Genomic DNA, 23,985 nt, shown 5'->3' with positions numbered 1-23,985 from the left:
CTTTCATAGCAGGTGAGGATGCAGTTAACAAAAATGAAAACTCTAACATGTAAGGACTGTACATTCTAATGAGGAGTGTCTAACAACAAACAAATGAATAAAATGTGTAGGTCCTTTAACTATAAGTTCAATAGGGGAACAAAAAGAAGAGAAGGAAGTGGGGGGGCGGAAGGTGCTGTTCTTAAAAGGAAATCAGGGAAGACCTCTACTGAGAAGGTGACATTATAGTAAAGATGAGAAGTAGTGAGCCAATCATTACCTAGAGAAGGGGTGTCAAGAAAGGCACACAGACTAAATATGGTCCCTTTCCTATTTTTGCACATTCCATGAGCTAAAAATAATTTCCACCATTTGTGCCACATCAAAGTGATAAAATTCCAGTTTCATGTACATAAATACAGTTTTCTTCAAACACATTTGTGTATTGTTGATGGCTATTTTCACAACACAATGGCAAAGGTGAGTGCTTACAATAGAAATCTGACCTGCAAAGTTGAAAATTACTATTTGCTTTTTGACCCTTTACAAAAGAAATTCCTGACTGCTAATCTAGAAAGCAAGAATATTCCATGAAGAACTTTCCTCATGTTTATGCCATTTTGAAGTATCTACAGACTTTGAAGTTCGATTTTAATTATAAATTTTATCCTTTTTTACTCACCTATATTAAGCTAATTTAAGGTTTTACCTCGAATTAAAATTTTTTAATATTATGATCCATTACTTAGTTTTGTTTGTAATTACGTAGTAGGTCTTTGCCCATTGTAACTTTCCTATTTCTTTTTAAAATTTATTTATTTTTGAGAGAAACAGCAAGCAGTGGAGGAGCAGAGAGAGAAGGAGATAGAGAACCCCAATCAGGTTCCACGCTGTCAGCAAAGAGCTTGAGGTGGGGCTTGAACTCATAAACTTTGCTTAATGACCAAGTTAACCAAGTGCCCCATAACCTTCATCCTTTTTAATTCAGGTGACAATGCTCATCAGCCAAAGAGACAAGTAACTCACCTATAGTTGAACAAAGTTGGCTTTATAACCTGTTCCAATGGCAGGGGAGACCACACACCATGGGGAACCATGAAGTGTCTCAGTAAGAGGGTGTAACAGGATTTGGATGCTTTGGAAGAGGGCTCAAAGAAGAGGTCTTGGCTAGGGATTACATGATGCCACACAGGGGAGGAAATTTTATGATTCTATCTTAAAAGCTCTTATCTGTGAAACAGAAAGAATGAAATGAGGCAAACCTGTACTCGATGAACTGGCAGAAGTCACTCATATTAATCATTTTAATCATGGGAAGGAAAGGTCTGGGTATTTGTGTGTTTTGGGCAATGTTCTCTTTTTTTATTATCTGTGTTCAGATATGACTACACAGTTTTGTTTTGGTCTTGATCCATATGGTGACTAACTTTATGATGCTGGTGTTCCATGCAATTGTTATGTTCAACAGAAAATTATTATAGACTACTTCTGAAAACAAGTCTAGATCCTCCTAGCAACACTATGGCCTAGATATTTTAAAAAGGGCAATTAAGAATTCTTTATTCAAACCATTATTATTATTATTATCATTATTATTATCATTATCATTATTATTAGAGAAAGAGAGAGAGATCAGCATTGAGCCCAACACGGGGCTTCATCCATGACCCTGAAATCATGATCTGAGCTGAAATCAAGAGCCAGACACTTAACTGACTGAGCCACCCATGTGTCCCAAAGTATTCTTTAACAAATGGATAAATTTAGACGTTTCCAAATAACCAAATACTGAGAAAATTCATTGCTGGCAAACTTGACTTACAAGAAATACAGAAACCCTTCAGGCAAGAAGCAAATGGCATCAGAAAGTAAGTTAGATCCAGGAAGAAATTATGAGCACCAGTAAAGGTATTTGTTAGCTATATATGAAACCAAGTCTGAATATATTTTTCTCTCTTGACTGATAAGAAATGTATAATAAAAATGATCAAACTCTTTCATAACTTCTAGCCTAGTATTTTAAAATATAATATTTATGATAAGAATATTACAAAGGAGGGGCACCTTGGTGGCTCAGTTGGTTAAGTGTCTGACTCTTGATTTCAGCTCAGGTCATGATCTCATGATTTGTGCGATCAAGCCCTGCATCAGGCTCTGGTCTGAGTATGGAGCCTGCTTAATATATATTCTCTCTCTATCTTTTTCTCTCCCCCCACCCTACCCGTCTGCCCATTTGCCCCTCTTCCCAGCTTGTACACTCTCTCACTTTCTCTTTAAAAAAAAGAAAAAAAAAAAAAAAAGACTAGCCCAAAGGATAACTGAGGGGAGGGAGCTATATATGAACAAAGTTTATTTAATTTGACTTAGGTTAGTATTCACCTGAAGCTGATTTTAAATTAGCATGTATATTATAATTTTCAAGGAACCACTGAAAAACTAACCCCCCAAAACAATTTTTAGGTGATATCCGAAAATAGATCTACTTAATCCAACATAAAGTTGTAAAGGAGGAATATCAAATAGCAAAATGGCTGACAGAAATGCAAACATATCGGGGCACCAGGGTGGCTCAGTCAGTTAAGCGTCCCATTCGGTTCCAGTCATGATCTAACGATTTGTGAGTTTGAGCCCCATATTAGGCTTTGACCTGACAGCTAAGAGCCTGGAGCCTGCTTCGGATTCTGTGTTTGTGTCTTTCCCTGTCCCTCACCTGCTCACTTTCTGTCTCTCTCTCTCTCTCTCTCACAAAAATGAAAAAAAACATTAAAAATATTTTTAAAAATTCAAACATATCAATAATTATACTCCATGTAAATGGATTAAATCTTCCAATCAAAATGCATAGATTCACAAAATTCAAACTATATAAATATGACACACTTGTACTATCTCTCCAAGAGAAATTCAGTTTTAATTACACAAAGAGACTGAAAGTAAAAAATGAAGAAAGCTCTATTAGGCTAGCAGAAACCACAATAGCTATACCAGTATCAGAAAGAAAAAAAATACAGTGTCAGACCAAAAAAATGCTAAAATGGTCAATTTAACAAAAATACAAAATATATAAACCTATGAATCTAACATACTATCTCCAAAAACCAAAATAAAGAAAATGATGGAATTGAAGGAAGACAGAGAGATTTCAACAATTGTAGATTGCAGTACTATATTCTCAATAATGAAGAAAGCAACTAGATAGGAAACCAGCAGGTATATAGACTTGAACAACACTATCGACCTACCTTACCTGTTATCTGTACAACACTCCATCCACCACAGAACATACAGTCTTTTCAAATCCAGATGGAGCAGTCTCCAAAATACACTATGTAACAGAACATAAATCCTATCTCAATTTTTTTAAAATCAAAATGATACAAAGCTAAATTCCAAATCAACCAAAGAAGGAAATTCAGATAATTCACAAATAGAAAATAAACCACATACTTCTAAATAACCCATTATATTTCTATTGAGAGAAAATGCCCACAAAAGTTGATTCTCTACAGACAGAATGTAGATTAGTGATTGCCAAGAGCTGGCAATAAGCACCACGCTTTACTGCAAATTGACATTAGTAATCTTTTTAGACAGCAGAAATGTGGACAAACTAGACAGTGGTGATTGTTGTGTACTTATGTAAACTTAAAAAAAAAACCACTGAATTTTAAGCTTAAATGGAAGAATTTTTTAATAAATTTTTTAAACTTTTTTGAGTGAGAGAGCACAAATTAGAGATGGGCAGAGAGAGAGAGAGAGAGAGAGAGAGAGATACCGATACCAAATCTGAAGCAGGCTCCAGGCTCTGAGCTGTCAGCACAGAGCCCAATGTAGGGCTTGAACTCACAAACCGAGATCATGACCTGAGCTGAAGTCAGATGCTTAAGTGACTGAGCCACCCAGGTGCCCCCCAAATGGAACAATTTTAAGGTACATAAGCCATGTGGTATAGACCACTTCTAAATAATCCGTAAGTCAGAGAAGAAATTAAAAGGGAGACTATTAAGTGTTTTTCTCTAAATCAAAATGTAAAGACAACGTATCCAAATTTGTGACAGGATACCAACACTTATGGAAGCCTTTATAGAAATAAGCTCCTACATTGGAAAAGAACAAAGTATGAAAATCAATGAATTAAGCTTCCAACTGAAGGCTAGAAAAAGAAGAGCCAATTAAATCCAAATCAGGAAGATTAAATAAAATAATATCAGAAGGAGGAAAAAATCAGTAAAAATGAAAACCAAAAAAAAAATAGCAAAAAATAAACCAAGACGTGGTTCTTTGAAAAGTTCACTAAAATTGATAAACATGTGGCCAGACTGAAAAAGAAAAAAGGGATATGCACCATATCAGAAATAAGATATAGCATCAATACAGATTATATAGACATTAAAAGGATAAGAATATATGAAAAACTTTATGGAGAACTCAAAAACGTGTGAGATAAATTCCTTGCAATATATACACTGAAGTTCACCCAACAAGAAATAGATACCCTGAATAGCCTTACATATGTTAAACAAATTTAATTTATAATTAAAAAGGGAAATTCCATACCCAAGTTGCTTCAATGGTGAATTCTAGTCAACATTTAAGGAAGAATTCATACCAATTTTACAGAAAAATCTTTAAAACAATTGAAGAGAGGGAATACTTTCTAACTTACTCTATGAGGCCTTGATAACACCATCAGACAAAGACATTGCCAGAAAGTAACAAATATTTCTCAAAAACATAGATTTTCAACAAATTAAACTATAAAAATGGTTAAGTCATGACCAACCTGGGTTTCCCCAGAATGTCAGGCTGATTTAATGTTCAAGAATTTAACAGTATTTGATAACTAAAAACCATCTGATCAACTCAAGTGTTAGAAGAGTATTTGACAAACTGCAATACGCATTCCAAATTTTTTAACATCCCAGCAAATCTGAGATAGAAGAAAACTTCACAAAATGATAAAGCAAAAATCACAATGCCTGGTGAAATACTGTATCCCATCAAGTAAAAGAGATCCCAATTGCCAAAGCTTGAACAATTTGAGTAATCGAATAACATAATATTGGTGGGGTTAACCAAAGTATAAAAAAAATCATATAAGTCCATATTATTTTAATAAATGGTTATGTAAATGAACACAGAGGAATAAGAGAGGAAGCTCCTGTACACTAGACTTCCAAATAATTTACATAGATAGCCTCTCCTTAAAGAGGTAGAACACAACACCCTGTGCAGAAGTACAGGCTACAATGACTTTCCTCTTGACCACAGTATGTCAAGGAGGAAAAAAGTGATTATTCAGAAGCAAAAACTGAGAAACAGTCAAGATTTCAAAATTAACATTAGTGATAATACATGTTAATAGCTAGATTTCTTTTATATGCTAGGTTGGAGAACCACTTCATCTCTGTGGTTCTATTCTGAAAAACCTCAACTTTAGCGTAACCATGAGAAAGTCATCGCATAAACTAAAACAGGACACTGTCTAAAACACCTGATCAGTACTTATCAAAAATATCAAGGTCATCAAAAACAAGTCAAGTTTGAGCAAGAGTTATAGCTCAAAGGAACCGAAAGAGATATAACCACTAAATGTAATGTGACAATCAGTATTGGATCCTAGAAAAAAACATACAGGAAAAAATAGTAAATTTTTAAAACATGGAATTTAGTTAATAAATAAAAACAAAGGGGCATCTGCATGGCTCAGGGCATTAAGCATCCGACTCTCGATGTCGGCTCAAGTCATAATCTCACCATCCGTGAGTTTAAGTCCTACATCCAGCTCTGTGCTGACAGCATGGAGCCTACTTGGGATTCTCTCTCTCCCTCTCTCTGCCTGTCACCCAACGGCACTCATGTGTGCATGTGTGCGTGCGCTCTCTCGCTCTCTCTCAAATTAATAAATAACAAGGAACAAATTACTGATACACGCAACAATGTAAGCATGATACTAAGTGAAAGGCACAGAGAAGTATGCATTGCATCATTCCTTTTGTATGAAATTCTAGAAGTTATAACTACAGTGACAGAGGAACGACTGCCAATGGCCAGAAGTGAGGGGATGGGGCTGACAGCACAGAGACACTGGGGTATTTTCAGTCATGGAAATGTTCTACATCATGAAACACCATAGTAGTTACTAGAATACATACAGTTGACAAAACCAGTTATATATATATATATATATATATATATATATATATACACACACACATATATATAATATATACAATATATATATACATATTATATATATGCATATTATATATATACAGAATATACATAATATACACATGTGTGTATATATTGTGTGTATATACATTTATATATCTTAAAAGGACACTCTTTTAATAATCTTTTTATTGTCTTTAATGCTCTTAACATTTAGTGAAGCTCATACCCTCATGTAAAAAGATAATACCAAAAAATAATACTGGCACGACATAAGCAGGCTGATAGAAATAAGGTGGCATATTACTTTAATATTCAGAATAGTTTCTGGACACAGTCGTAGGGATAGGATCTTAGGGAACTCTTCCTAGAGGCTCAGAAAAGGATTTTACTGTTCCATCTTTTTGCATGTTTTATGGGTGGTCAATTTGTTCCAGAAAGACATTGCATTCTATATGGCAAACCCAGGGAAACTAAGTTTTTCTGAAGAACACAGTAATTTAATAGAATATGAGGTACCTGCTATTTGACCTTACTATACATGCCTCAGCCAGACGCTAAATTAGTTATTATGTGTTAGTATCAGGAATTATAATTCAATTCAAGTCATGACATCGTTAAAGGAGAATGGGGCTTTAAGGATTTGGGGGGAAATGCTGCAAAGAAAGGGGCAATTGCTATTCCAAGTTCATGTAAACAGAGTTTGGCTTGCTGTGAAGCTTTTATCACTTTCCTGAATGTTCTGTCAGCACCAGAAATTATCTTTCTTGGAATATACTTATGTGAGGTTTTCTTTTTTCCTTTTTCCCCTACTCCCTTCAACCATGCTATAGCAGCTGGTTTCAATGAACAATTTGAAAGTCAGCAGATTATCTTCAAATGAAATGTTCAGCGTTGATCTTGACCCTTCTGCCTGGTGCTTTGTGTCTTCTGACTGCTTCTTTCCCCTAATAATAATTTGCTTTCCTCACACATAAAAAAAAAAAAATCACCTCTTATTTTTGCCAAAGTTACAACCACCCACCAGCTCCCCAGGCTCCCTTATTAGAATCACTTTTCAATCCTTTCTCGCCCTTGGTGTCATAGACAATTCATTAAGTCTCTCCAACTCCTTACCCAAATCTAAGGTCATATTGACCTCCATACTCCTGAGATGACCTTCCTTCTCCTGCCTCCATTTCCTCTGTCCTCAAACACCCTGTACACACTGATGTGAGACCTTTTAAAAGTATCTTTTAATGTTTTTTTTTTCTTGAGAGAGAAAGAGAGATCAAGCGGGAGGGGCAGAGAAAGAGGGAGACACAGACTCCAAAGCAGGGTCCAGGCTCGGAGCTGTCAGCAGAGAGCCTGATGCAGGGCTCGAACTCATGAACCCCGAGATCACGACCTGAGCCAAAGTCAGACACTTAACTGACTGAGCCACCCAGGCACCTCAGACCTTTTAAGTATCTTTTCACTGATTCCTCCTTCTATACAAGAATCTATACTCCCCATTGCCTGCTATAAAAAAGCCACACTTTAGTGTCCACCATACAGTTCCTTATATAAACTGTTCTTTTAAGTATTTTAGGTACCTCCAGAAAATTGGATTTTTCCCCATCTGGAATTTAATGATGACTAATTTTAACATAGGATTCTCACAATAAGCCTATACAGTAGATCTTCTTACCTCTTTTTTTTTATTATTTTTTTTAACGTTTATTTATTTTTGAGACAGAGACAGAGCATGAATGGGGGAGAGTCAGAGAGAAAAGAAGACACAGAATCTGAAACAGGCTCCAGGCTCTGAGCAGTCAGCACAGAGCCTGACGCGGGGCTCGAACTCACGGACCGCGAGATCATGACCTGAGCCGAGAGATCATGACCTGAGCCGAAGTCGGACGCTTAACTGACTGAGCCACCCAGGCGCCCCACTTCTTACCTCTTTTTTACACAAGATGAAACCAACCAGCAAAAAAAACCCAAGTAACCACTCAGTTTGTAAGTGGTAGAGTTATTACTTTCTTTCAGGTCATTCTGACTCCAAAGCCCATAATCATTAACTATTTATACTGCTTGCACATCAAATACCTATTTTTGTAGGTATCATTTTGTGCACCTAAAATCTTTCCTACCATCTTGTCCAAGTTGGCTTTAATCTAAGTAGCAACTTGGGGGGGGTGGGGGACGGTGCCTGCGTGGCTCAGTGGGGTAAGCATCCGACTCTTGGTTTTGGCTTAGAACATGAGCTCACGGTTCATGGGATCCAGCTCCATGTGGGGCTCTGCACTCACAGTACAGAGCCTACTTGGGATTCTCTGTCTCCCTCTCTGTACGTCCCCTACTTGCGCTCTCTTTCTCCCTCTCAAACAAGAAGGAAGGAAGGAAGGAAGGAAGGAAGGAAGGAAGGAAGGAAGGAAGAGAGAGAGAGAAAAGAAAGAAAGAAAGAAAGAAAGAAAGAAAGAAAGAAAGAAAGAAAGAAAGAAAGAAAGAAAGAAAGAAAGAAAGAAAGAAAGAAAATAAGAAAGAAAGAAAAAAGGAAGAAATAAAGAAAGAAATAGTAAATAACAACCCGACTGAATTCCTTTTCCTGACTCTGGTCTCTGGCCTTATGTACTTTATCTGTTTGCTCGTGTTTACAGGTAGTCTATAATTCACCTGCAGAAGATGTAACTTTGAGAATTAGGGATGTCTTGTATAGCCTATGGCCCCAGCCATTAATAGCACGTGTGGTCTATTGAATGTGATCAATAAATATCTGTCACATCAAAAAAAAGAACCAAAGTTCTTAATTTTTGGCATCGTCTGGGCTCTCTATCTCTGAATCCCTTTAGTCATTAGTACACTTCTCAGCACAAAGTAAATACTCAGTAAACTGAGTAAATAAGCAGTAAATACACAGTAAATACTCACTATGTAATTAATACTTTGAATATTACAGACGGTACTTGTAGATACCATTTCCTCTGAAAAATACCTTGCAGTTGTTGGGGTTCTCTTGGACATTAGCCCTTTCTTTCATGAAGGTATAAATGTTAGATAAACAATGGTTGTGCCTGAAAAAGCATTCAGAAGCTAGAGCTACTCTTAAACCCAACAAACTTCTGGGTTTGGCAACTTATACCTCACAGACATAAAACGGAATTAAAAAATAGTCAAAAAATAGTTGACTATATATCCAATGGGAAAATCATTTTCCATTTATGAGTATCAACCTTTTAGGATCCAACAAGATGACCACCATTGTTGCTCTTAAGGAGCCATCCTAAAATAAATGAGAGCATAACCAACGATTGTTTAAAGGATAAGTATTTGCCATTACACAGCATTGTTTCCTTCTCAAGGATGTCACAGTCATTTTGTTTCACCCTTAAGAATAATTGTACTGGTTTGTGATGTTTTATCTCTGTCTTACTCATGATTTTTAAGTAGAGGAGATAATTTTTGCAAAATGATGATGTCAGGGTTTCTGAATCACAGTTCCATATTGTGACATATTGAAATGGTGCTGCAGCCAGGAATTCATTCACAAATGCTTGTTTTGTGATCAGAGATATATTTGTTAAACAGCGCTACCACCTGCTGGTAAGTTTTCCAATAATGCACACCATAGCAAATCTAAAAAAGGAAAAAAAAAAAAAAAAAGTAAAAGGATAACCAGGACAATTTCTTATCAGAACTCCATTTACCTACGACGTTCTATAATTGCACTTTCTACTGTACTATCACGTCCACTTAAGCACTCCTTTATAAGATAGCCCAGTCAATCTTCCAAGATTAAATGTCCAAACATTTCTTTTCTCAAGAACCTAAAATTGGATTATTTTCACCTACTTTCTAGAGTGTGCATATTTGGGTGAACATTTCACTCAATTTTTATACAGCAGGGAATCAAATTTCTTATGAAGAATAATGTGAGCCAGAAGTCAAATGTGTACACATGAAAATCATCTGCTGAGAGGATTACTAAAAAAATATAGATTTCTCAATGTGATGGTCAATTGTAGGAGTCAGTTTGGGTGGGTCAGTGGGTGTCCAAATCATACATGGTATCCAGAGGTGTCTATAACACTGTTTCCAGTTGAGGTTACTATTTCAATCAATGTACTCAGTAGATTGCCCTCCCCATTGTGGTTGGGCATCACCAGTCCAGTAAGTCTTGCATAGAAGGAGGCATTCACCCCTTTTTTTTTCCTACCCCACTGAGTAAACTGGGACATTTCATTTCACCTCATCTCATCCTGCCCTAGACTAGGATTTGCATCAGCAGCTCTCTTAGACCTTCAGATTCTTACTGAATGATACAATTTGATTTTCCTGTTCTCCAGCAGGAAGGGGGCAGATCCTGAGACTTGCCAGCCTCCATTATCATGTGAGCTCATCCCTATTACATCCATTACACGTATGTGATATATATGTACATACACACATATATATATATCAGATAGAGGAGAGAGAACAGATATTTACAGATGATGAAATGATACACTCAGATATATACAAAGAATACATATATATACAATTTCCCCCATTGGTTCTTTTTGTCCAGAGAATGCTGATTACTACTGATTTAGGTATCAAGAGTGGTTTCAGAAGAAGAGAATTTTCAAGATGATTTTTCTAAATTGGTTCCAGGATTTCTAGTAACAGAGTACATGGATATCCAATGGCATGATTTGGCATTAGAGATACATAAAATAGTCGGCATCGTATACTCTCCTAACCAATCCCTTATAAAAAGTAGGAACCTGGCTGATACCTTTTAAACTCATATTTTCCAAAAGTATCAGTCATCTGGTTGTTCCTAATGTTTCTGACAAAGTGGTACAAAGGAGGAGCTTAGGGATTTGAATTCCTAGCTTGAACACAGCATAAATAACCTGAGAACACCATGTGTGTCCTAAGGAGACCCTGATCTCCTATGCCCTCAGGGTTGAAATTCCTGAAAATCCAGGGCAACATCTTATCGTATCATCAGCTGAATTACAATGAAAGTGCAGCTGGGAATACCGGACCGGTAATTCTGATGAGACTTTATGGTCAGTAGAAGTGGCCTCTCCTCACCCCCATTAGTGTCTGTCTTCCCTCCACTTCTGGTGAACAAAACTGTATTGTCTGATGTAAATCTAATGGCCTCCTGTGATTCTCCTCAGGACCCACTCCATCGCCCTCCTCAGCTTTTGGATTTGGAACTAGACACAAGCCCCAGCAGCTCCCTACCAGTGAAGTCAAAGGTGTGATCTTGGAGGACATATGTTATACTCCAAAAGAACTTTCAGACCTTTGTAACTTTTACAGACAGAAATCTGAGGAATGTGCGTAAATGGATACTGAGTCCAGAAGCAATCACAACAATCTGACTCATGTAAAACCTATTATATTGCCTAGCTACTTTTAGTGTTCTTACAAGTAAAATAGACGCGAAGCTTATTAAATTCTTTTTGAATCTGTGTAACCAAAAAATTCTACGTTCAATGAACCAAAGTGTAAACCCAATCACAGAGAATCATAGCTCCTCATTCTCAGAGGTTTCTAGACCTAAAACCCACTCAAGAGGGGAGGCCAGGACCTCATTCCAGCAAGGACCTCATTATACCACCAAAAATTTACACGGTTCCTATTTCACCCAGCCTTCATAAAAGGCACCTCTGGCCTTTTCACAGGGTAACAATACAAGGAAATAACCACAACTTTCAGGAACTACTAGACACTGGCTCTGAATTGGCACTAATTCCAGGAGACATGAAACATGACCATGGCCCACAAAAGTAAGGACTTAGGGAGGTCAGGAGATCAATGGAGTTTTTCCTCTGGTCCATCTCTCAGGTGACACAGTGGTCCTGAACCAATCCTATGAGTATTTCCCCACAGTTTTAGAATGTACAAATACAACAGACGTACTCAGGAACTGGTAGAAACCCCAAACCCTAGAAACGTCTGACCCACAGAGTGGCTATTCTGGTAGGTGAGTCCAAGTGAAAGCCATTACAACTGCTTCTACATAGGAAAATAATGCAAAAGTAATACCACATTCCTGGAAGGACTGCAGAGACTGGTGTCCTCATCAGGGACTTGAAAGACAGATTCACACACCACATGCTTATTCAACTCTCCTATTTTCCCAGAGCCAAAGACAGATGGGCCTTGTAGAATGAATGACAGTAGGTTACCCTAAGATTAACTAGGTACTGACTACAACTGCAGCTGCTGTACCAGATGTCATTTCATTACTTGAGCAAATTAACACATCCCCTGGTACCAAGTATTCAGCCATTCATCTGGAAAACAGCTTTTTCTCCATCTCTGTCCATAATGTCCACCAGAAATGTATTTTTTTCAACTGGCAAGGCCAGTAATACACCTTCACTTATGTAATGCCATGATGTTAGCTCATTCATCTTGGTCCTACCTCAAGTGTTTATCCCAACTCTCCAGTCATATGTCATAATTTGAGAGATACTGACCACCTTTACCTTCTGTAAGTACATATACAATGGTCTAGTATATTGATGACAATAAGCTGCTTACAGCTAGTGAGCAAAAAATAGCAACTAATTTAGAATGGTGATACCTGATCACCAAGCCATTAAGTTGGGTGTGCACAGCAATACTCCATCATCAAATGGAACAGGTACACATGACCAGCCCTGAGCAGCTTAAGGTACAAATAAGTTCCAAGAAGTGGCTCAAAAGCCCCTGATCACTGTTCCTGTTACAATGCCTTCTCTTTCCCAGCCCCCATCTAGGGCCTTATACATATTTTCTTACAATCACTGATAGGAGATGACAGTCTAGTTTAAAAATGATTCTGCAGGATATGCAGGTCTCACCTTAAAGTTGACAGCTGTAGCACTATAACCCTCTGTGGGAAATCTCTGAAGGAAAATGGGGAAGGGAGTCTTCTCCATGGGCAGTGCACGTGGTTTTTCACTTTGCTTAGAAGGAGAAATGGGCAGATGTGCAATTATATACCAATTCATGGACTGTAGCTAATAGTTTGGCTGAATGTCCAGGGATACCGAAGGATTATAATTAGAAAACTCAAGATAAAAAAATTTTATGATGAAGTCTGGGACTTATCAATCAGCATAGAATACCTTATCAATCAGCATAGTATTCCACAAAGCAATGCTTTAGATCAAGCAAAGTTTTTTATAGCAAAAGAAGGACAGTGATGGACCCAGGCTCATAGAATTCACCGGTCCTACCATGTTCCTCACCACCCCACAGCAACTAGCTAGATAAAACAGAGTAATGGCCTTTTGATGACTCAGTTACAGTGCCATTTAAGTAGCAATTCTTTGCAGGTCCTCAACAAGATACCCTAGAATGCTACATACACTCTCAATCAGTATCCAATATATGATGCTATTCTTCCAATAGCCAGAATAAATAGCTCCAAGTATTAAGGAGGAGAAATGGCAGTGGAACCACTCAGTACTACCCTTGATATCTACTAGTAAAATTTTTGCTCTTTGTTCTTGACATAACATGCTCTGCTGGCCAAGCAGTTTTATTTCCATAGGTAGGAAATCTATCAACAGACATAAAATGAGTCCATTTATCTGGAAGGTAAGATTGCCACTGGCTGGCCACCTTGGGCTCCTAATGTTTCTGAATGACCTGACCACAAAGGGAGTTTTACTGTTAACTGGGGTATATTGATCTAATACCAAGATAAAACTGGACTCCTACTCTATAACGGAAGCAAGGAAGAGTGTGTCTGGAACAGAGGCAATTCCTTAAGGGCATCACTTAGTAGCATCATGTCCTATGCTTAAGGTCAATAGAAAACTACACTAACCCAATCCAAGTAAGACTTCTAACTGCTCAGAATCAAGGCCAACTGATGTGCTTCCTGAATACAAAGGGAATACAGAATGAGAAGGCGAAGAAAGTAATTATAAGTACCAGTTACAACCATGTGACCATCACACAAATTAGGACTATTTCTGTACAATACACACACACACCTTTTCTTTCCTCTTATTCCCTTACCGTGTAACATAACATATATTGATTTTGTACCTTAGTAGTCAAGTATTATTAATTCAACATCTTAGGGTAAATTATAGGATGTCAAGGAAAAGATAAAGCATTATTCAAGGACTTTACCTCCTTTACTGGGAAGCAGCCACTCCATTTTCAATTGTACACAGGACAGTTGTTGCCTAATAGGCAGAATTAAGACCTTGTTATTATTATTTAGAAATTAGATATGGTTTAAGGAGATGTGGTGGGGGGCCAAGTTGATAAGATGTGGACTGGTGGCTCATTTTATGTGTCAATTTGAGTGAACCATGGGGTGGGTAGATTATTGTGATGACTTTTGGGACAGATGTGTCCAGATGAGATTAACATTTGAATCAGTGGACCCAATAAAGTAGACTGCCCTCCCCACTGTGGTGGGCATCAAGCAATCTGAGGAGGGCCTGAACACAAAAAAGGCAGAGGAAGGAGGGATAGGTCTCTTTTTTCCTGCCTCATTAGTTGAGCAGGGACATCCCATTTCATCTCTTTTGGCCTCAGACCAGACTCATATCATTAGCATCTCTGCTTCTCAGGCCTTCAGACTTGGACTGATGGACACCTGCCAGCCTTTCTGGTTCTCTAGCTTGCAGGTGGCAGAATGGGAGACTTCTAAGCCCACATAACCACGTGAAATAATTTGTTAATGAACTTCCACATAGAGACACCCCAATGCATATGTACACATATATGTACATATCCCGTTTCTGCTTCTTGCTAGAACCCAGAACAAACTAGGTTTCTCTCCTGAACATTCTAATTTTGTCATTGCTTACAAAGAATCAGAAAAAAAAAAGTGTTCTTTGAGGCAAGCACCCCAAATGACTCTCCAGATGACAATGGTTACAAAGCTCAGACTTGAGCAAACACGTCATCATGGCTCTAAATCACAGTCTGATCAAGTACAAGATTCCTCTCAAAATGTAGTTCTTCTGAAGAGAAATATGGGGGGTATAGAAGAATCCAAGGACTAAATTTCTCCAAGAACCTTCCATCGTGGACATACTCTTCCCAGTGTAAACATTTTTTGAGAGCCCTAACATTTATCTGTGCAAGACAAGCCCAGGTACCAACTGAATTTGCACAAATGACAATAATGGGACAAGCTTATTTAGTCAGCAATGTTGCTACTCCCAATTAGCTATCCCACTGTACCAGAGAGGATTGGTAAAAAAAAAAAAAAAAAAAAAAAAAGTTAATCTTACTAAATAAAAAAATAAAAATAAAAAAACTTCAACATCAATGGATTTAGCAAAGTAAGATTTAAAGTATCTTGAAATAGATGTTTTATCATAATCCTTTACCCACTCACAAGAGTCTAACTCAACAAAGTCAGAGCTGAAAGGTAACAGCCAGGAGAAATTGAAGACATTCCCTGTGGTAACTACATCACTAACAGTTCCTTGGATCCATCATGCCAAACTCAAGGGAGTTCATTTTATTGACTCATCTCCACGTTTAACAATTAAAAAAATTTTTTTAACATTTATTCATTTCTGAGAGACAGAGAGAGACAGAGCATGAACAGGGAAGGGGCACAGAGAGGGAGACACAGAATCTGAAGCAGGCTCCAGGCTCCGAGCTGTCAGCACAGAGCCCATCAACATATAACAATTTAAGAAAAGAAAAGTCTCTATTTGAACCATAGAACAAAGAAAAAAAACTCTTTATTTTTGATTCTGTATTCATGCCAAACATATTATGTCTCTAAATTTACAGATAAGCAGGTATTTCTAATTTATAATTTAAAAAATAGCATCTTTTCATATTGTTTGCATGTTTTACAGTCTTTCCACAGACACTTTGTCACATTGAGCAGCTATAAATTTGACCAAACCAGGAATCTAATAATCCTTATTGTCTGTTTTCGGTTTCACTTCCAAAATCCAACCTATTTCCAAGATCCTCATCTTTGCCTCCTAAGCATCTCTGAATGTGCTTAGTTCTCTCTATCCCTGGGGCCATCTAGCAGGCTAAGTCCCTGTTACATCTAACCAGGATTACTAACACACCCTACTAAAAAAACTTGCTGGGTGCAATCTTGCCCCATTCAGGTAATTCTCTATTCTGAAATCAGAGCTATCTTTTCAGAACACAAACAAGTCATGATTGGATTTCATGATCTGCTTCAAATTCTTACTATGTCCCTTAGGAGAAGGCTATCTCAAGTGTGGGCCACGAACCTGCAGCATCAGCAACACATAGAGCATATTACAAATGCAGGAAAGCAACTTTCACTTCAGACCTACGGATTAAGACTCCAGGCTGGAATAAGATTACTACATGTTTTGAATACACATGTCCTGCATCAGGATACAATCCAAATTTCTCTACAAGACTCACAAGGGTCTTCATGAAGAAGCTCCCATTTACCTTTCCTGCTGTTTCTCTCAATAATCCCCATCCACCCAATGAAGACGCTGAGGTCCCTGCCATCTTTTCCACATAACCCTAACTCCTTCCTTGGTGACCCAAATCTTTTAAAAATTATTCTCAAAACAAAACAAAAAAACCTGACTTGGTGGACTGAGAGGTTTCAATGAGGTACTTGAACGACCCCTCTACTTCTTTATAGAACAACTCTCAATATTGTGATGGTCTGTGTCCTCTGGAATACTGAAAGCACTCCAAAAATAGAAACACAGTTTAAATCACTTGCTGTTGTGTACAGCACACCAAAAAATAACATGCATTCATGTACAATACATATGTATTCAAAAGTTGAAAGCAAAAAAAAAAAAAAAAAAAGTCTATCTCATAGCCCAGTTGGGTATTTTTTTTTACCCTGCCCAACTATGCAGAAGCATAATTTTGTGTGTTTTTTCTTTTGGTTTGGGTTTTTTTGTTTGTTTTTGTTTTTAACTTAAAGGAAACCTGAATCTGGAAACCTAGGCAGAATATTGTAGAACAATGTACTCAGAAACTTGGGTCCATCAATCTTAACCACTACCGCCTTCACAATAAAGCTGGGATTGGCAATTAGGGAAGAGGAGACAATCCAAAAAGTAGTATCTCAGAAAATAAATTCAAAGCCAGGTGAACGGTCTATGAAGTTGTTAATCTTTTTTTTTTTTTTTAAATATACTTAATGTTTATTTTTGAGAGATAAAGAGACATAGCCTGATCGGTGGGTGGGGTGGGCAGGGAGAGGAGTCACAGAATCTGAAGCAGGCTCCAGGTTCTGAGCTGTCGGCACAGAGCCTACACGGGGCTTGAACCCACAAATTGCGAGATTGTGACCTGAGCCGACGTCGGATGTTTACCGGACTGAGGCACCCAGGCATCCCAGAAGCTGTTAATCTTGAAGTGGCAGTCAACATGGGCACTGACATCCATATTAGTGGGACAGACAGGGAGTCAATCGTATGGGAGCAAGCTGGTTTTCAGTGGGACAGAGAACAGGCAAAACTGCACTGAATATAGTATATAGCTTATAAAGAGAAGTCTGCAGCCATACCTGCAGAAGGTATGGTTTGGGACACCTGGGTGGCTCAGCTGGTTGAGCGTTGGACTTCGGCTCAGGTCATGATCTCACAGTTCATAAGTTTGAGCCCCCCATTGGGCTTGCTGCTGTCAGCCTTCTTCAGGATCCGAAGCAGATCCTCTGTTCCCTTCTCTCTGCCCCTCCCCACTCGTACTCTGCCCAAAATAAATAAAAATTAAAAAAAAAAAAAAAAAAAAAAGGTATGGTTCAAGGAGTGAAGAACCCAACTGTTCAAAACGTTATGCTTTTCTGTTCTCTTTCAAGGCTATTTTCTCTTCCTCCTCATTTCATTCCTTTCATGTATAGTTTCCACTTAATGCAGAGGAGAATTTCACATTCCAAGTAATTTGCCTTTTTAAAATGCTATATCCTCTACAGAGCTCTGTGGATAAGGAATTACTGGACTTCCAGAGTGGATGCTAGGAAAAATCGGTGTCAATAAGCCAAGCTAGTAATTATCAATATCTAGACAGAAATTGTGGCAGTCAAGGCGGAAAGGATGGGACACATTTGACTGACATTACAAGGCAGGGTTGTCAAAGTAGACTATGAACTGGAATACAGCCTCATTGGTCATCTTGTTTAATACCACAGTATCTGATGTTTCTCATACATGGCTGAGGAAACTTTAAACATAAAGTATTCTCTTCCTGGGCCAGCGCTCAACCAGGAGGACGTAATTCACGCAGGGCCCTAAAGATGGTGAAGCCTAAAGGTGAAAAGCCACGCCACTTCTTTTCTATGTCTCTCAGACTCTCCTTAGGCTGGAGGTTAATTCATATGTGAAGGACCAGCTATGGGAGCTGAATATAATAGCAGCCAAGGAAACCGAAGTTGACGGTCATCAGAAAGCTATTACAATCTTCTGTTCTTTCTATTCCTCAACTGAAATCTTTCTAGAAAAAAAGTCTGTTAAGTCCATGAGTTGGAGAAAAAGTTGAGAGGGAAGCATTGTCTTCAATGCTCAGGAGAATTTTGACTAAGCCTACTTAAAAAAGCTACTTAAAAAAAAAAATGCATTCAAGAAACCACACTCTGACAGCTGTGTACATGTGGTCCTAGAGGATGTAGTCTTCCCAAATTACACTGGGCAAGAAAATTCAGGTCAAAATGGATGTCATGCAGCTCACAAAGGTTTATTTAGATAATGCATGGCAGAATGATGTGGAACATTAAGTTTCAACTGTTTTTCGTGTAAGAAGGTCGTGCAAAAGATGCTCATTTTAAATCCCCAGAGTTTCAGCTGTAAAAAAAAGATGACAAAATATCATTCACACAAAACCCAGAAACATTTATAATAAAGACAAGTTCACAGCCCAAACAAGCTAAAACATCATTTTCCTTGTTTTACGTTGCCAACAAAACAGCAGCAGAGACATCTTATTAACACCTCCGTATTACTGCATTAATATCATGTACACTCAGCAAAGACCAAAAGCCAACTCTGGAAGTAAGGCCCAAGGTCTAAGGAAAGGCCTACTTTAAATGTAACCTGAAACAAATTTAAACCAAGTCCTTAAAGATTAGCAAAGCACATTTTGAAAATTGACATCCCAAGTAACAGGGGCTTGAGAAACTTCCCTAAGCTTTCCAAAGATTCTAAGAAAGCATTAAATCAAGACTACACAAGTCCTAAATGTTCAATTAATGATTTAACTGCACGCTCAAAAGAAAAAAACCTTAGCGTTTGTACAAAATGTTTTCTCAGTAATGTGCTTTCCACATGAAAAAAAAATGCAAGAATTACAATAAGTATTGTTAAACATAGCTAAAAAAAAAAAACAACAAAAAACAAAAACCCACAGTCAGTAGATACCTAACCTAAATTGGCTAAGATGGTAAATTTGTTAGACAATATTTAACACAGGAAGTATAAATACGCTGAAAGAACTAGAAGAAAGGATGTTCTCATAAGTAAAGGAAAATACAGTCTTCATAAATAAACAGGAAATAGAAGCTGAAATACAAAAATTATCAAAACTAACCAAGAAAACTCTACTTCTGTCCATCAGTGGTTCATTTTGAGAGGATTTCACTTTCTCTGTAAGTAGAAAACCTACCAAAATACATAAAACAAGTGATATGTATACATTATACATTTGTTACTTCAACATTACATTGTTTACCTTCATTGCCTTTTTAATTTTTTTTGAATTTTTAGTTTTTATTTACTTTTGAAAGAGAGAGGCAGAGCAAGCAGGAGAGGGACAAGGAGACACAGAATCTGAAGACAGGCTCCAGGCTCTAAGCTGTCAGCACAGAGCCTGATGTGGGGCTCAAACCCATGAACCTCGAGACCATGACCTGAGCCGAAGTCAGACGCTTAACCAACTGAGCCACCCAGGCACCCACCTTCATTACATTTTTAAAAGCACCATTTCAGGCAGCCCTTATTAAAGCAGACTGTGTTAAGACTTTTAGATATAAAATATAAATATTGACTAGAAAGTTCCAATTGTGTGTATTTTTATATAAGTAATAAAAAATTTCTCATTTTTTCTAGAGCAGTATACCTTATAGGTAATATAATTTCTCTTTCTCCTGTCAAGTATAACCTTTTACTTCCAGAGGAATTTAAGTGATGTCTTTAAGAGAAATACTCTGGGGCCTTAAAGTAGGAAACAAAGAAATTGACTGAGATCAGTAAAAATAGCAATTGTTGATTTAAGAGTACAATTTGTAATTTGTCAATTCTAGGTCTTAAATCCATTTTTCTTAAAATGTTAGCATGAAATATAAAGGAACCAAGATTATTTCATAAAAAAGTACAGAATATTTAAACAATATTAGAACAGAATTTGGAATAAGTATTTGAAATAACTTAAGTTCCCATAGTGTATTTTAAATATCTAATCTTAAGCAAATTTTAAATAAAAATTATGGCACATATAAGAATGATGCTTTTTGAGGAAAAAAACCCATTGTTCTTATTAATTAATTCATTCAACAGTATCTATTGTTGGCTAACTACAATGCTCTTGGTATTGTTGGAGATGCTTGTAGATGAACATACTAGAGAAAGATCTCTTCCGGCACATACCTTATATTGTACCATTGGAGAGAAAGAAGTGATTTGTACACATGATAGATTAGTAAAGTAACAGTCTAGCAGTTAATAAGTGATTTGAGAAAAAGTATAAAGAATAAGTAAACCAGAGTACGAAAGATCAAGAGTGCCAGGGTTGTTTACATGTAAAATCATCTTACCAAATCCACTGTAGGTATTTTTTCCAACATACCAGTACTTTAATAAAACATTTTATAGTGCAAATATAGGGCAAATCCTTAGATCCTATCTTAAGAATGCAATATCCAGAGGCTACCTCTGACCCAAGGTTTATTACAGAGCAAACATTCCTTTAAATTGCCATCTCTTTTGAAATTTCAGCTAAACAATGTTCAATGCTTCATGCCTTATATATCATGTGAAATAATTTTAAGAGCCATTCTATTAAAATTTAAGAAATATGTAACTTTTCTGGGAACCTTTTTTCAGGTAAAATAGAATTTTCAGGTAAAGCTAGAATTGTATCACCATCTATTTCTATGCAGAAAACCAAAAAATCCTTAGATATTAGCCAGTTAAAGGTTAAAAGTAAACGATTACCTTGTACTGGAGAATAGTTTGTAATATTATTTATAAATATATATAAAACATTATTTAATGCTGAAATTTACAAAATGGTCAATAGCTATAGTTTACTACCTTCATTTCTAATACCTATAATTTTTATTAATTTTTAGTACTGCTTAATTGCAAACCTGAGTAGACTTCGAAGCTGCTCAGCTTAATAATATCCCTGCTTCAAGGGTACTATTGGTTCACAGATCCACAACAGCCAAGAACATGGGTGTTTATTAATGTGCCCTGGGAATAGTCATTTGCCTGTTGAGTCAGCTACCAAAGAGGCCCAATCCTTCTGAAAAGAAGCTGTTTTAGGTACCACAGTGATAGCTCAGTAGAATGTTCATACTCTAATAAACTTCAACCCAGAGGGCGCCTGATCCAAAGGCACTCGTCCACCTGCAGAAGTTAGACAAGTCAGGCATCATTAATTTCTGCTCTCCAGAGCCCAGAACCCTCAGATGGCTTCAAGGTAGCATCAGTCATTAAATTTTTTAAAAAAATGGTTTTACCAAAACATAAAAGGACTAGTCTTTATAAGCTTTATAAAATTATTAAAAGCTTCTGAAATTTAATGGAAAGAAACCTTTGAGAGAACCAAACGTACCCTGATTATACTAAATAGGGCACATTGAACATAACAAAACTAGAAGCCCTACATGTCCACAAATAAGCAGCTGAAAATCTGAAAATGTGGCCTCCTCCCACTTAGCTGTACCCCCACTATACTCCACCCACCTTGAGGTCTTTACACTTACTTGGTTTTAATTTTGCCTTCTTATACACCTGTTGATAATAATAATGAAACAGCACCGTAAAGCAGTTGAATGGGTCAGCAGGCAAGTAGAAGATACTGATGTCTAACAAAACACATCAAGAGGCTCCCGGGTGGCTCAGTCATTTAAGGGTCCAACTTCAGCTTGGGTCATGATCTTACGGTTCGTGGTTTCAAGCCTGGTGCCTGCTTCAGATTCTGTGTCTCCCTGTCTCTTTGCCCCCTTCCCTGTGTGCGCTCTCTCTAGCTCTCTCTCTCTCAGAAGTAAATATTGAAAAAAAAAACAAAAAAACCAGACCATGTCACAATGACAAAATGGACACAATGACATTATTGAGATCCTGGTCACACAAACACACCCAGGTTCCTCATTCTTCTGTCACTTTTACCTTCACTATAAATAGGTATGAGGTTAACTTGTCAACTCAAGTTAAACTTCTAAATGCTCCTATCAAAATCACCAATTTTAATAATACCTCATGTTTATTTCCATAATTTCTTCAGGGGCACCTGGGAAGCTTAGTTGGTTAAGGGTCATACTCTTGATTTCAGCTGAGGTCATGATCTCAGGGTCATGAGATCAAGCCCTATGTCTGGTTCCTCTACTGGGCATGGAGCCTGCTTAAGATTCTCTTTCTACCCCTCCCCCCACTCTGTTGGCACACGTGGTCACTATAAAAAAAAAATCCTTTAAAAAAATGGAAAACTCTTCAACAATTGTCAAGGCATTTCTTGTGTTGCCCACAAAAAGTTCAAGACCTATTTTATGTTCTGCATTCCTTATCCAATTTAGCAAGGAATTCAAGAGGTACAAAATTAGCTCCTTAAAACTAATTGTACAGGGCAAGAAACTTAGGTTACAAACAAGACTAGAAGCTGGTTGGGTGAGGTTAAGACAGATACGTCATTCTCCCCTCTCCAACCAAGAGATGGCTGCTAAGAGAGATGCACAAATTTAATTCAAATGCAGGCTTCCCGTAGCTTTGGGTATCATTCCAAATGCAAGCAATAGCACCTCTGTCACTGATTCCTTGGAAATTTGTACCTCTACCAAGTCTTTCTGTTTTACCTCATGCTTAGTTCTTACTGTTTCTTCTATTAAATTGTCATCAGCTTTAGTTCAAGGATAACATAACCTCTTTAACTGTCACAGTCAATACAGTACTTTTCACCCAGAAGACACTAATAAGTGTTCACTGAATGAAAATGGTAAGTTAGAGGACCCCGACCTGAGGAGCTCCTCAGTCACCAAATGTTCCCAGATTGCTTTTTAAAAGGCTGAGTATCATCTTCAGCAAAATAAAATACCAACTGTTTTATGGTAAAAAAAAAAAAAAATTAATTTCAGCAACTAGCCTAGGAATTCTAAGACACTAAACAACATACAGCACTTGACGATTACCAAACTACATGAAATAGGGAATATTCCCTCTGCCTAAGAACCTCAACTGCATAGGTCATTCCAAACATGTATTAATCACTGCTTATACCCTAAAGGTACTTTTCTCAAAATGTGTGCTCCTAACTCCTTCTAGTTTCAAAAGATTTACACATCAAGACAGACTACAAAAGGTACATACGGAAGGGTTGCGTTAAATCACACCTTAAATGAAGGCCAATTAAAACACAGGTATTAGAAATTAAGTTACTTATGCTTTGACTGTGGATCAACAAACTCCTAGGCACGAGGTTGAATGGCTTAGGTATGTCCTAGCATATACTCTCTTGAAAACTTGGAACTTGCTTTACCCAAAGGGAAGAAAAAAAAAATTTTTTATTATTTTATTTTTTTTTTAAGTTTACTGACTTATTTTGAGAAAGACAGAGACAGCGTGAGCAGGGAAGGGCAGAGAGAGATAGGGAGAGAGAGAAAATCCCAAGCAGGCTCCACACTGTCAGGGCAGAGCCTGAAACGGGGCTCAAACTCACAAGACCATGAGA

At 37.4% G+C, this 23,985-nt stretch overlaps 1 long non-coding RNA gene across 1 annotated transcript; it reads right to left on the bottom strand.

Annotated features, from left to right (window-relative positions):
- Positions 1-18,761: 18,761 nt before the first annotated feature.
- LOC123603171 lies at positions 18,762-19,865 on the bottom strand. Its single transcript, XR_006714767.1, has 2 exons — positions 19,630-19,865; positions 18,762-18,887 (listed from the first exon to the last, which is right to left on the bottom strand). It is a non-coding gene; the product is annotated as an uncharacterized LOC123603171 (long non-coding RNA).
- Positions 19,866-23,985: the final 4,120 nt, after the last annotated feature.

The sequence above is a fragment of the Leopardus geoffroyi genome, chromosome A1, assembly GCF_018350155.1.
Source record: "Leopardus geoffroyi isolate Oge1 chromosome A1, O.geoffroyi_Oge1_pat1.0, whole genome shotgun sequence".
Lineage (NCBI taxonomy): Eukaryota > Metazoa > Chordata > Mammalia > Carnivora > Felidae > Leopardus > Leopardus geoffroyi.
Note: the sequence above shows the minus strand (reverse complement) of the source record. Positions and strands in the feature narration are given on the sequence as shown.